This window comes from Ambystoma mexicanum, chromosome 11, assembly GCF_040938575.1.
Source record: "Ambystoma mexicanum isolate Mex_15411 chromosome 11, UKY_AmexF1_1, whole genome shotgun sequence".
Taxonomy (NCBI): domain Eukaryota; kingdom Metazoa; phylum Chordata; class Amphibia; order Caudata; family Ambystomatidae; genus Ambystoma; species Ambystoma mexicanum.
In genome coordinates, this window is record NC_090934.1 from 1,093,114,155 (window position 1) to 1,093,128,006 (window position 13,852).

General features: G+C 45.2%; 1 protein-coding gene across 1 annotated transcript in view; it reads right to left on the bottom strand.

The window, feature by feature from the left end:
- ADAM10 (ADAM metallopeptidase domain 10) overlaps positions 1 to 13,852 on the bottom strand; it is a 1,301,929-nt gene that overhangs the window by 919,893 nt on the left and 368,184 nt on the right. The gene's annotated exons all lie outside the window — the stretch shown is intronic.

A 13,852-nucleotide genomic window follows, 5' to 3' on the forward strand; every position in this document is an offset into this window, starting at 1 on the left:
ACGGCAGGTGGGATAACCGACGTGCCGGGCAGAGTCCTCGGAAGAGGACCTGGAAGGCGACTGGTGACGGCGCTTCCGAGAATGCCTCGAAGAGGCTGAGGAGTGGCGAGACCGACTCCTAGAAGAAGACCGACGAGACTTCCGACGATGACGCGGAGAGTCACCCCTCGAATCATCCGTCGAAAGCCCCGCCGACTTCGACTTCCGGGGCTTGGACACCCGACCTACCGACAATTTCTTCTTACGTTCGCGCAAGGCCTTGGACGTGAGCGACAGGCAGTCGACACAGTCATCCGTGTCGTGGGCCTCCCCGAGGCACCAGAGGCAGGCGTCGTGCGAGTCAGTCACCGACATCTTGGACCCACACTCCCCGCACTTCTTGAAGCCCGGACGCGAGGTTGAAGACGAAGCGGAAGACATCGTCGAAGGTAATATTCACAAACGAACAGGTTCGAAGAACTAGAAAGAACAGAACTCCAAAGAGTCGAGGCTAGAACCGAGAAACACGAAGCAACACGTTCGCGGAAAAAACGGAACTGAGGCTACTGGCGTCGTGCGTCCTACTTATCACATCGGATGACGTCGGACGTCGGAGGAGGTCCTCGACGGCGGCGCATCGACGTCATCGACGCAGGACGCAGACGCCGAAAAAGTTTCCGAAGCAGCACAGCTGTGGTGATTACTGTCATAGATATGGAATACGTCGGAGGACCCAATCCCCTCGAATGATAGTTTTGGTGGAAATATTTTGAAAAAGTGTCATTCACCTAAAGGTTGTTGCTTGAGGTAAATTCTCCACTTTACCTCCATAAATTGGCACATTTACCGAGCAGCGATTCCACCAGCGCTAAATCTACCTGCCGAAAATACTTGAAAAATTGGGAATTACACCGATAATTCAGTAGATTTACTGCCAAATTACCATCAAACTTATAATGCGGCCCATGGAATTGTAGGAAAATAAGTAAGCATGGCGCCTCTGATAAATAAAGTATATAAAAAGCACAGAAACCTGCCATTGGGTATACCATATGTTAAACAGTGAGGTAGATAGGGATCCTTCATCTAGTTGGCTATGTCCAAGCAGATTGTTCTGATGGTGTCTTAAGGGGCACTTTGTCAATGTTCTGGGTGATGCCTGCTCTCTCGGACTCAAACAAGATATTTAATGAAAACAAGCAGCTTCCTCTGTGGTTAATACCCTTCATGGCTTCTACTGCCGCTCAGAGTTCTTCTCCAAAACAAATTTGCTATCAAACACACATCTTTCCACAATACAGAAACAAGAGATTGAATTTCCAGGAGTATCCAAGTAGGGGTTCTATAATAAAATGTCGCCAGGAAAATGTAGTCATGTGAAAATATAGTCAGCAAAAAGTAGTTTAAAAAAATGTAGTCATTCAATAAAAGTAATGCAAAGGGTCAAAATGTTCACGGCATTTGTAACGACTCAAGAGTTCTTGCTGTTCTTTTGCTCTTCGCGCAGTACACAAAGAGAACGACATTCACTTGGATCTCTAAGCACCCACTTTCAGGTTGCTGAGCCACATCTAAGCCCATGGGGCACTATTCTACAATCTGCTATAGCATGATTTAATTATTTCATGTACGATGAACACCTTTGAAATCTCCCCTTCTCCAATGTGAATTGAAAGGGGCCCCTTTGGGCCAGCACAGAGGGTATTGTACATAACCATTTTCAATCAGATTTTTTTTCACATCTATCCATTTTGCGGATTCATCCGCCCACCTCTAATCTGCTATGGTTGGAGTCTACCCTTGTTTTTTTTTTTTTTTAAATCTTAAGCCACGAATCGGCACCTTTACGCTTAAAGGGTCCTCGAAAAGAAATTGATTTTGGGTCCTGAAGGCGGCTTTGGCCACTAAAATTTCAGACATCAGCCAAAACGTCAATCCATCCAAATGAAGAAGTGACCCAAAAGTAATATTGGTTGTTACATACATGTATAAACTAACAGGATATCGTGTAAGGTTTGGTAACATTGACGTAGACCGGCAGATAGATCTTTGTTTAGGTTGGACTGGCAAACAGGGGTCTTTAGTCCCACTCTTTGGTACAGCTCCAACTCATTCATATTGAGTTCTCCAATCATGTCATTTATGTTCTGAACCTACGATATTTTACAATCATTTAATGTTGCTTTGTTTATATAATTGTGTTCTTTGTTTCGTTTGATTCATTTGAACACGCATGTAAGGTTTTTTTTCTCCTTTTTCCCCTCTTTTATGTATAGTCTGGGTTTCAGTATTCAAAACTGATTACATGCAAATGTACAAACAATGTTTAAATGACTAATAACATGTTTTTGCGTTCAAAAATATTTGTATTAAAGATGAATACTGTTGATTTGAAACAATTGCAATAGTAAAGACTGATCATTTATTTCTGTTAGCTATTCAATGGTTCAGATAATTGATATTGATGAAAAATTCGTTATATGACCTAATCTAAATATAGGTCTCAGTCTGTCCTGGTCTCTTTTTAAGGCTGAGGATGGGGAGGGGGGGCGGGGGGGATTTGTTCACCTCAACCTTCCTTTTTGGTTTGATTTGAAAGCATCTCCTTTTGCAACTGGTAGATAGATGTTGGGAACCTTCCCTTGGTACAGATGCGAAGTGTCAAAATGTTGCCAGTAATAGTCACTAAAAAATATATTTTTAAATGCTCAAAAGTACAAGGCTGCAACCCTAAATAGGACCCACACCTATAATGAAACTTCCACAATCGCCCTAATTGCATTCATAAACCTTCCTCCAAAGTCTAATTACAACCCTGATCCTACACTGAACTAACACTAACCCTTCAGCACACAAATTAATTTTATTTGCAGAATATTGAATGCAAAATATAACATGAAGTGAACCTATCTCCAATGTTATCATTAGCTCGCCACAAATTACATAGCTCTTGCCCTAAACCAAACCCTTGCTGTAATACCAACCTTACCCTAAACACAACTCTAACACTTCTCCTAATGCTTACTTTAGCTTAACTACTAGGTTTATCCTAACCGCTATCCTACACCATCATCACCAGCCCTTTCCAAGCCCTGTATCCCTTTAACACTTACCCAAATCCATTCCCCAACATAATCTAACCACTCACCAAACCCCCCCAACATATTTACTCTAATCCCCATCCTAACCCTAACTCCCATCCTACCTGCAATCACGTGCCCACTAAATCCTCCGTAACCCTACTGCATTTTTGACGACTTTTTACTTTGCAACTATTTCACTGCAGGAGGTATTTTCACCACAAAGTTTGCCACCGACTACACTTGTTGGCTACATTTGTACTACCTACTATTCCATTCAGTACATACATTGATGCTTCCCCCCCCCCAAAAACTGTTCATTCCATCTCTGACCCTTTTCCTCAAAAGGTAGAGGGTCTTCCATTTACCCCATTTCAAACACATGCGAAGGGGAGGTTCCACCCACCCCCGTTCCAACAAACACTTCCACACACTTGCTTACCTTTATTCTCAGCTGCGACACCTCCCTTTCCTCGGCACACGATTTACATCATCCCTGGCATGGCCCCCCAAAAAGTTACATTCTTTCTCCAACTACCCTCGCACTATCCCACCTCTGTGTCACTCCCACGCCCTCCCCCTGAACCGCCCCCGCCCCCCCCCCTGCCAACTCACATATTTTGCCATGCTGTGCAAGTGTGTTGCGGTAAAGTGCAGTCTTGCAGTCACATCCCACCCTGTATTCTTGACAGTGAATAAATAGAATTAGTAGTAATCACCTAAATCTTACATTCAGGCATACAACATAAATACAATGTTAGTAAAAGAAAGGAGGTAAGGGCGTGACTGCACTGATATTTACAAAAGTCACCGATCATAAAATCATGAGAATTCATACAAGTAGTTATTCAAGGCATACAGTGTCCTTTCAAGGTTGAAAAATTCTAATTAAAATCACATGTACGTCAACAGCATGAAGGGCACGACGTCAGGTTTTCAGAGAGGGGGGGGGGATATATAATTTGAGAGACATTTTAGCATTACTCCCCCAAATAGTTTCACCGCCTTGTCATTGCCTTTGCTAGTCTAATCCACATATGTTAGGAACAATCTGTTTTAGGGATTTATCAGTGGAACCATATCCTGTTTCTGGGGCACACTGACTGGACAGCCTCTCCTCCATGACACCAATTGTTGGAATACTATGCCTCATCCAATCCTAACCTTTACACTTCACAATTGGAGGCGAACTACCCAACTTGGCCCCGGAATGCGTTAAGGCGGGCATACAAGTCACTCGCCCCTCTGGCTTGACTGGCAGTTCTCCACAAGCACCCAAACAATTTTTTACTTGTGAAAAGTAAATTGTCACGCGCTAATGGATTGCAGACGTTAATGCCTCATTAAAGACCACCCATACAACTAGAAGATAATTCACCAAGTCATCCTTACACACTTTGACAGTTTTTGATAATGTTTATTCAGCTAGCCCCCCCCCCACTCCAAGACCAATCCTAAAGTTTAGATCAATGTCAGTTTACAGGGTACTTTGCCAAATGGAACAAACCAGCAATGCATCTGAAAGGGGGGTAAAATTACACTTCTGCAATTGGTCCTTAAGGCTCGGCTCCAAGTGCAGATGGTAAATAATGAACGCTAGTGACCCAAAAAAGGGCAACTTACTAATTGTTAGGAAAGATCAAATGTCCTTCAACCCCACGATGGATCACATTAGAGCTAGTATTATGACCACTATAGCAGACTGACTGAAACGTTGCCAACTATGTGCCGACCGCAGAGCTATCCTACAATTTAAAGGCTCTTGTCTGTGGCAAACGTACAACTATTCATATTTCTGAAAACGGTAAGCAATTTACAGCTGGGGTTCACGTGTCGATGTGGGGTAGGAACAACCATATCAAATCGGGAGGACCTAGTCTCTGCTCACAATCTGGGACAGGCCTAGGCACTCATCCTTCGGTACCAATTCATGGGACCAGATACGAAAGCATGGTGCTAGAAAGCAATGCTTGTTCCTGTTACCCTTCACCTGGTGCTCATCGTTTTGATCAAACCGCCAACCAGTTCATTATTCATCAATACAAAGCGTCCCATGGACCTACTTCCTGGCTGGTTGTCAAGTTTCGAAACGTACATCTTAACCAGCACCTTGGGCCACTGCATATATGAGGGCACAAATATTGATGTCAGAGTAAAGGAGAGATTTTGGGAAAATATAGGCCTAAATGCCAAAGAAGGATGAAGCCACAGGCAAAAACAGCCCTTAGAATGTTATCTATGTTGATTTATACCATGCACGCTTACCATTTGCACAGTCTCCAGGAGCTCAAATGTCTCCAAGAAAAGTGGGTTTAGTAGGTTTAGTGAGCAAAGAGGGGGTAGAATAGAGGCAGTGCTCTTCTGGTGCTTTAAGAACCAGGAGACATGGGCGTCTGTGTATGTCGACTTTCAGAGTGTTTTTTTGGATTTTGTGCACTTGGTTGTGTCCGGAAAGGCAACGTCGAGTAACTGGGTTGTTTGCAGCATTTTCTTCTTGTGGTGGATGTGTGGGTTGTGGGTTTTTGTGCGTGGTGGGGCTGGCCCATCAGTTCATGTGAAGTATGTGTGGGGTATGCTGGAGGGGAACGAGGAGCAAGTGTGGTTAGTATATAGTGTTTGTTCTATTGTTGGTTCAAGAATCTGTGCTGTCACTCAATTGTCCCGGGTCGCTGAGGATATTGTGCTAAGTGCCAATTTTATGCTAATTAAGGTGATAGGAATAGCCAGGTTTTCAGTCGTTTTCTGAAGGTGGGGTGGTCGTCTGTCATTCTCATCTCCTTCGGGATGGAGTTCCATAGATTCTATTAGACTGGAGAATGCAGTTCCTCCAAATTTCCTTTTATGTAAGGTTTTGTTTCAATTTGGAGGTTGTCGCTGGATCCAAGGCTCTTTCTGGTTGGTAGCAGTTTATTTTGGTTTGGAGCAACTAGACTCATTGTCAATATAGCGATTAGTGGGCGATGCAGACGGATTTGAAGTTGATGCATTTTTTACTGGGAGCCAGTGTAGGCTTCTCAGGGCTGGTGTGATGTGGTCTCATGTTTAGTCTCAGAAGTATCCTTGCTGCAGTATTTTGGATGTGTAAGTTTTTTAGTGAGCCATTCCGAGGTAAAGGCTGTTTGCATTGTCCATTCTTGATAATACTAAAGAAGATGATTGACGATTCTGTGTGTGAAGGAGAAGTATGTTGGATCCCTCCAATTAGTCACAGAAGGTAGAAACATTTGTTATTGCATTGACTTGTGGCTCTAGTAAGTCTGCTGTGCAGGAGTACTCCCATGTTTTTTTTTCTTTTTTTTTTTTTTTAAAAATCATAGCAGATGCTCCTGGTTGGGTTCCAATGCCTGGTGGCCAGCTTGGTTGTGTTATCCTCTTGGAGTGACATTTCTGTTTAGGTCGGGTTTAGTTTGAGGTTGTTGGCTGTCATACAGGTGTATATCAGCAATGCATTTGTTGAGGGCATTATTTGGATCTTGGGTGGAGGTCATCTTGAAGATGAAATGGGTATCTTCTATGTAGTTCTTTTCTATTCTAAAGAATTTGTATATAGCGTCAACACACCTCAGGGCGCTCAAACAGAAAACACTTAAAGCGTCCTAGGTCAGTGTGATGCAATTAAGTTCCTAATCTCCTCCATCGAACAAATAATGTCTTCACAGCTTTCTTAAACTGAGCAATTGACGGCAGCTGTTTGAGTGACTGTGGAAGGTCATTCCAAACACTTGGGGTTAATACACTAAAGTGTGAGCCTCCAACTCTCTAACATAAATCTTGGTTGCATCAGTAAATCCTTTTCATTGGACCATAATGAACACCCAAACAGTAGTTTCCTAACCAGTGCGCTGGAGCATCACCTGCCAAACATCTATAAACCAGACTTCATGCTTTAAAGGGAATCCTCTGGTGAGCAGGGAGCCAGTGCAGCTCCCTGCGTGCATAGGTGACGATCTCTACGTTTGAGGCCACACACAGCTCCAACTGTACCATTTTGAACGGTCTGCAGCCTTTCTACGTTAACCTGCGATGAGCCGACCAATAGCTCATTACAGTAATCCGGTCTTGTATTAATTGCGGCAACTGCAATCCGGGCTCTATTTTCCTCTAATACGGAAATATCTGCCAGAGCAGCTGTGTCATATTGGCACAGCTGGAACTCCGATAAGACACGTTTGTTAAAATTTATGTTAGGACCAAAATATCCCAGAGTTTTCACATGGCCAGAAACCCTTATTATAGTATCCCCAATTGAGAAAACCTCATATTGGGCATCAAGTTTTTTCAGCTTTGCAGATGTCCCAAGAATCAGAGGGCCCATTATGAATACCAGCACGGCTGCCGCCGGAGTCATGAATTTACTGGCACCCGGCAATGGGGATTTACCGGGGCAACCCGGTAATAATTACTCCCCATTCCCATTTGAGTCCCATTGGACTCAATGGGGAGGCCGGATGCACCGGCACCATTCATGAATGGTGCCGGTGCATCAGACATAAGACATGGTCTGCTCGTGGGTGTCGGTCCGCCTGCCAGGTCAGACCTGGCGGGTGGTAAGGCACCTGCAAGCAGGCGTAGTTTGCTGGTCCAATAACAAGCTTACCGGTACCGTTGTTACCGGACTGGCAAGCTTATGAGGCCCAGAATCTCTATTTTATCATCATTTAGGGCAAGGAAGTTCTCCACCATCCATGCTTTCAAGGCATTAAAAACCTTACCCACTCAGTATATCTACTTCATAGTATCCTGAAAGCTCCATGATGATCTGAGTGTCAACCACATAATTAGCAGAATTTGACCCCCAGACGATCCAAAATGTCAAACAGTGGTTTAGAATAAATATTATACAGCAGTGGTGACACAGGAAACCCGTGGGATGCCACAGCTGAGTTGAGACTGTCGTGACTGGGGATCCCCCTCCTCCCCCCCCCCCCCCCAACAACCCTAACTTTTCTTGGTCCAAGGAAGGCTCTAAACCAGTTCACTGCCAGCTCCGAACAGTGGCCGACCTTAGCCAGCCTATCCTCCCACATATCACGATTCACCAAATCAAAAGCAGCAGCCAGATCTAGCAACAGCAGCATGGCCAGACTGCCTTCATCTACGATTTCAGCTAAGCACGATTTAACATCCACCAAAGCAGTTTCGGTCCAATGCTTTTTCCTAAAGCCCGACAGCCCTTTAGTCAGAATTCCCTCTGTTCTACAAAGGCATCATACTTTGTGCATGCAATCTTGTCTATGACTTTCAACACAAAAAGGTACATTTGTTATGCACCTATAGTTAGTATGGTTGTTCTGAATCAAGCCCTCCTTTAATAAAGGGGAGAGCCATGCCTCCTTAATGTGATCAGGGACCAATCCGTCCTGGAAAGGGCGGTTAGTAATTAGTGTGACTGATGGCACAACGGTAGTGCAGTATTCCTTAAATTATGAGGCAGGAAATCTCCCTTACTAGACGTGGGTTTCATTTTAGAAACAACTGCTGAAACTTTGCAGACTAACCGGCTGGAAGACAAATGCGTCAACACCATTATCCACCTCAGTATTAATCTCAGGTTCAATACCTATGGCTAGTAAACCTGGTAGTACGCCACAGGAGAGATTTGCGCGGTTAGCAGTAATTGGCACTAGGCAAGTTCTTTCAGCTCGTTTAGTGAGGAAAGATTTTAGCCATCATAAACTGGTGTCGCTTACGCCACATTCCTCTAGTCTCTCAATTAGACTTGTGAGTGTGTTGAAGGCGGCTGATATGTGCCGTCGTATGAGGGCAGATAGTGTGCTGTTGTCTGCATCGATTATTAGGTGGTCCTATATGGATATAAGGGCTGATCCTGCTCCTCTCATGGGTCTTAAAACGACTTGCAAGTCACCAGAAAGGACATCTTCCTCCCAAACGCAAAGGATAACTACACCCCCTGCTGGCTCCCCCATCTCTGCAAAAATCACAGCTCAAGTTTGCATTAGTGCTAGGGAATACATGGTCAGACTATCATCCTGGGCAATCATCTGAACACCTGAGGCCAACTACTCTATACCCACTAGCTATTAAGTAAAATGCAAGAAATTCTAGATAGCCTTACACATCCTGGCACTATCACTGTCGAATGTTCGCCTTGCTGATCTGAATCTAGAAGACACGTGTCCCTTGATGGTCCCCGACAATGGGGCATACCAACCCCCCCACCGATTTATCACAACTAATCCAGGTGCAGGATTTCCAAAACGGGTGCTCACTGAAAATTCAAGTAGGCATCTTCTTAATCGTACCTACTTGTGTGCCTATTGACACGGATCACCCATGTTGCCTTCTGGTGGCCAATAGCACCATACAGCAGTTTAGAAATCCCAAACTAAATACAGATAGATTCTGAAAACCACCAGCCGTTGCGAAGCAGGGGAGACTTGCTTATTTTACAGATCATCTGCAGAGAATGCAAAAAGATGGCAATTTTGTGGAGTGAACACTCACCCAGTGGGAACGCTAACTTTTTTTTTAGAACTGGTGAAAACGTGGCCCGACAGTGCATTTGTAATCCGTTGTAGATTGTACATCTTTTCAACTCTAGACCACCAGACGAGTACGCTCTCCAGCTCTTTAGAAACACATTCCATGATGTTAGAGTTCCACCATTTACTCAACATCGCAGACTGGGGCAGTAGTATGAAGACACTCCTACTAGAATGAAACGTGTTCATGATGCCTTGTTTGGAAAGACTCAAAGGACAGAAAATACAGCTGGTCCAAGAAAAGCAGGAAAACTATTTTCTGCATGAAGCAGGAGCTAGGTTATTCGAGGACACCATCTGTAGAATAGCAAGTGCAGCTCTCGACGCTAAGAAATGATGAAAAGAAACCGCTGTAAAGTTTAATGGGCTATGCTAGAAGTGTTCGAGCAAGGTCGGATTGGTGGGTATTCTGTCTTGCAGGGACATAAAAACCGGCTAAAAAGAATACAAGCTCGGGTGACAGCGTAATGGGAGGAAAGTGTGCACAATAGGAGAGGGTTTACAGACAGTCATTTAATACTGACGCAAACTAATGATAATGGTACTAAATATTTCAAACTGAACAGGTAAACATTAACTACTGCTATTCAAATGCATCCCGGAGCACACACAAGTAAAGTAAAGGGGAAGACTTGTACAGAGTTCAGTAGAGCAACGCAAATATATGTTCCCAAGAGCAACTCTGGCGAGACCTTCAGACTCTGCACCATACGAGGCAGAGGACACCCCAAATCTCATAGAACATGACTTCTGCATCAGCAAGTACTGTATTGTAGTACTGGTTCAAGGTTAACAAGTAGTGTCACAGGAAAGTAAAAAGATACAATAGCTAAAAGCAGCTCCCCATTTATCCCCACCCTTTCCCCCCTCAATAAACCGGCACTACCTCAGTGGATGAAGTAGCTAGTACACAGTATGTTAAAAGGAATAATGGAAATGATCAAACTTGGACAGTTCTATGTGATACATTAGACGAACAAGTTACTTCTTACCTTGTAACGTTCTTTCGACGGGATGTTCCTCCGACGTATTCCTCATCTTAGATATCTCCTTCCAGCTCTGCTGGCCTCGGAAAATTTTTTCTCTAGAGGGCGCTGCGCGTCCATGTCCTCCGAGTCGATGTCCCTAGACAGCCGCCGTATCGACGTCGTCATCCTGCCTCTGAAGGCCGCGTGCAGCGTCCGTTGCTCAGTTCCGTTTTGTAGCCCACAATAATACTTTCTGGACTAGACTAATCACCCTGAAGGAGCGTAGGCTGCAACACGGGAAGTAGAACTGCAGGGATGGATGGGAGGGCCGATGAGGAATACGTCGGAGGAACATCCCGTCGAAAGAACTTTACAAGGTAAGAAGTAACTTGTTCATCGAAGGGATTGTGTCCTCCGACGTATTCCTCATCTAAGATAGGCTCCCATAGCAGTATTCTATTATTGGAGGAGGGAGTACTGACTTCACGCTATCTTCTATTGATGAATAGAATGCAGTACAGCCCTTCCAAACCTAGTCTCTTGACTGGAGGAGGAATCCAAATTGTAAAAACGTGTAAAGGTATGGACAGACGACCATGTAGCGGCCGCACAGATGTCTTTAACCGGCACGCCTCTTTTGAGGGCCGATGAAGCTGCAATACCTCTGGTCGAATGAGCCCTTAGGTTTTGAGGGGGCTCTTTCCCTGCCAGTTTATAACATTCCAGAATGGCTAAAATGATCCATCTGGAAATGGTCTGCTTAGTTATTGGTAACCCCAGCTTGTGACCTGTGTAACCTACAAACAGCTGGTCTGTCTGTCTTATCCTGGCTAGTGTACTGATGTAAAAACTTAAAGCCCTTCTAGGGTCTAGCCTGTGTAACCTCTCTTCCTATTTCCCCGGGTGAGGAGGAGGATAGAAAGATGGTAGGATAATCTTCTGAGTGATATGGAATTCAGAAACCACCTTTGGGAGGAAATTAGGCTTCACTTGCAGGACAACTTTGTCTTTGTGAAATATTTTGTGAGGGGGTTTACAAGAAAGCTTGTAATTCGCTCACCCTTCTAGCAGATGTAAGTGCTATTAATAAAACAGTTTTAAGGGTAAGGAATCTTAACGAACAAGAATGGAGTGGTTCGAAAGGTGTGCCCATCAGGCAAGTTAGTACTAAGTTTAAATCCCATAGGGGAACTTGGAATGGTCTTCGGGGATAAACATTGGTTAACCCCTTTAGAAACTGTATTACCAAGGGTAATTTGAAATAGGATGGTTCTTCCGCAGTGCGCTTAAAGATGGATAGCGCTGCGAGATAGCCCTTAATGGTGCCAACTTGTAGGCCTGAATTTGCCAAATATAGAAGGAAGGACAAAACCATTGGTGTACCACATGAAAAAGGGTCGATATTCTGTTCTCTACACCAGCTGCAAAATCTGTTCCAACGGCAGCTGTATAAAGACTTTGTTGCTGGCCTCCTTGCCGAAAGCAACACCTCCATATCATCATCAGGGAGGTCCCAATCCTTGTACCTCAACCTTTCAGAAGCCAAGCGTGAAGGTTGAGGGTTTTGATGTCTGGATGGAGAACCTGACCTCCCTTCTGAGAGAGTAGGTTCTCTCTGAGTGGAAGTTGAATTGGAGGGCAAATGGACAAGTCTAGAAGGTCTGGGTACCACGTTCTCCTGGCCCAATCCGGGGCAATTAGGATCATGGTTCTCCGGAATCTTCTCAACCTTCTGATCATTTGAGGAATGACAAGGACCAGTGGGAACGCGTACAGAAGTGGAAACTCCCAGTCCACTATGAACGCGCCTCCCAGAGCTCCTCTCGGGGAAATTCCCTTGAGCAGAACAGATCGCATTTCCTGTTGACGCTGGTGGCGAACAGATCCACCTGAGGGGTTCCCCAAAGGGCGAAGATCTCTTGAAGGACTTACTGAGCTAGTTCCCACTCGTGGGAGACACTGCTCTGCCTGCTCAGAGCGTCCGCTGTCAAGTTCTTCTCTCCGGCTAGGTGAACTGCCGATAGAGAGATTCCTTCTTGGATCGCCCAAAACCAGAGCTGCATCGCCTCTCTGCAGAGGGGTAGTGATCCTACGCCTCCTCTTTTGTTGAGGTAACGCATGGCCACTGTGTTGTCCGTCATTATCAGGACGTTTTTCCCTTGTACAGCTGGCAGGAATGCCTTCAACGCAAGTCTGATGGCTCTCAGCTCTAACAGGTTGATATGTAGTCTGGACTCCGATGGAGACCAACGACCGCTGATGGTCAAGTCGTTGGCGTGGGCTCCCCACCCCGTGAGTGAGGCATCCGTGACTACTGTTATCTCCGGCCAGGGTTGCCAAAACTGCTCTCCTTTCAGAATGTTCTCCTGACAGGCCCACCACTGAAGGTCTCGAGCCACCCTGTCGGGAACCTGAAGAAGATCTGTCATTCTCCCTGAGAATTGTGACCACTGAGTCTTCAGTGCCCACTGGAGGGATCTCATTCTCAGGCGAGCCTCTGGCACTAGGAAAATGCAGGATGCCATGAGGCCTAGCAACCTCAAAAGGTCGAAGGTTGTGAGACGTTGGGCATCTTGGAACTTGGTAACCATCTGTAGAATATCTTGAGCCCTCACCTCTGGTGGCGAGGCTTTTCCCAGGGAAGTGTCCAGGATCGCTCCTATGAATTGGAGTCTCTGCGATGGTATCATTTGTGACTTCTTTAAATTGAGGGAGAAGCCCAGTCTGAAGGGAGTGGCACACGTGATTTAGCTGGATCTGAGCTTGTTCCGAAGAGACAGCCCTGATCAACCAATCGTCCAGGTAGGGGTAGACATGAATCCCTTCCCTCCTTAGACTTGCCGCCACTACCGACATTAACTTGGTGAAGACCCTCGGGGCGGAGGTCAGCCCAAATGGCATCACTCGAAATTGATAGTGAGAGTTGCCAATTGCGAACCTCAGGTATTTCCTGTGCTTGAGATGGATAGGCACATGGAAATAAGCGTTCTGAAGGTCCAGAGATACCAACCAGTCCTGGAACTGAAGGGCCTGGAGGATCTGAGAAAGAGTGACCATCTTGAATTTGTCTTTTCTGAGGAATTTTTTCAATTCTCGCAAGTCCAAGATGGGTCTCAGTCCTCCGTCTTTCTTTGGAATGAGAAAGTAAGGGGAGTACCAGCCCTTGTTCCTCTCCGCTACAGGTACCGGTTCTATGGCACCTTTCTCTAGCAGGTCCAAAATTTCCTGCAAGAGGAACGGATCTGGAGCTTTCTGAGAGCTGATCCCCGGTGGATGACTCAGGTATGCGTAGGAGAGGCAGGCAGTAACCTTGGGCAACTGT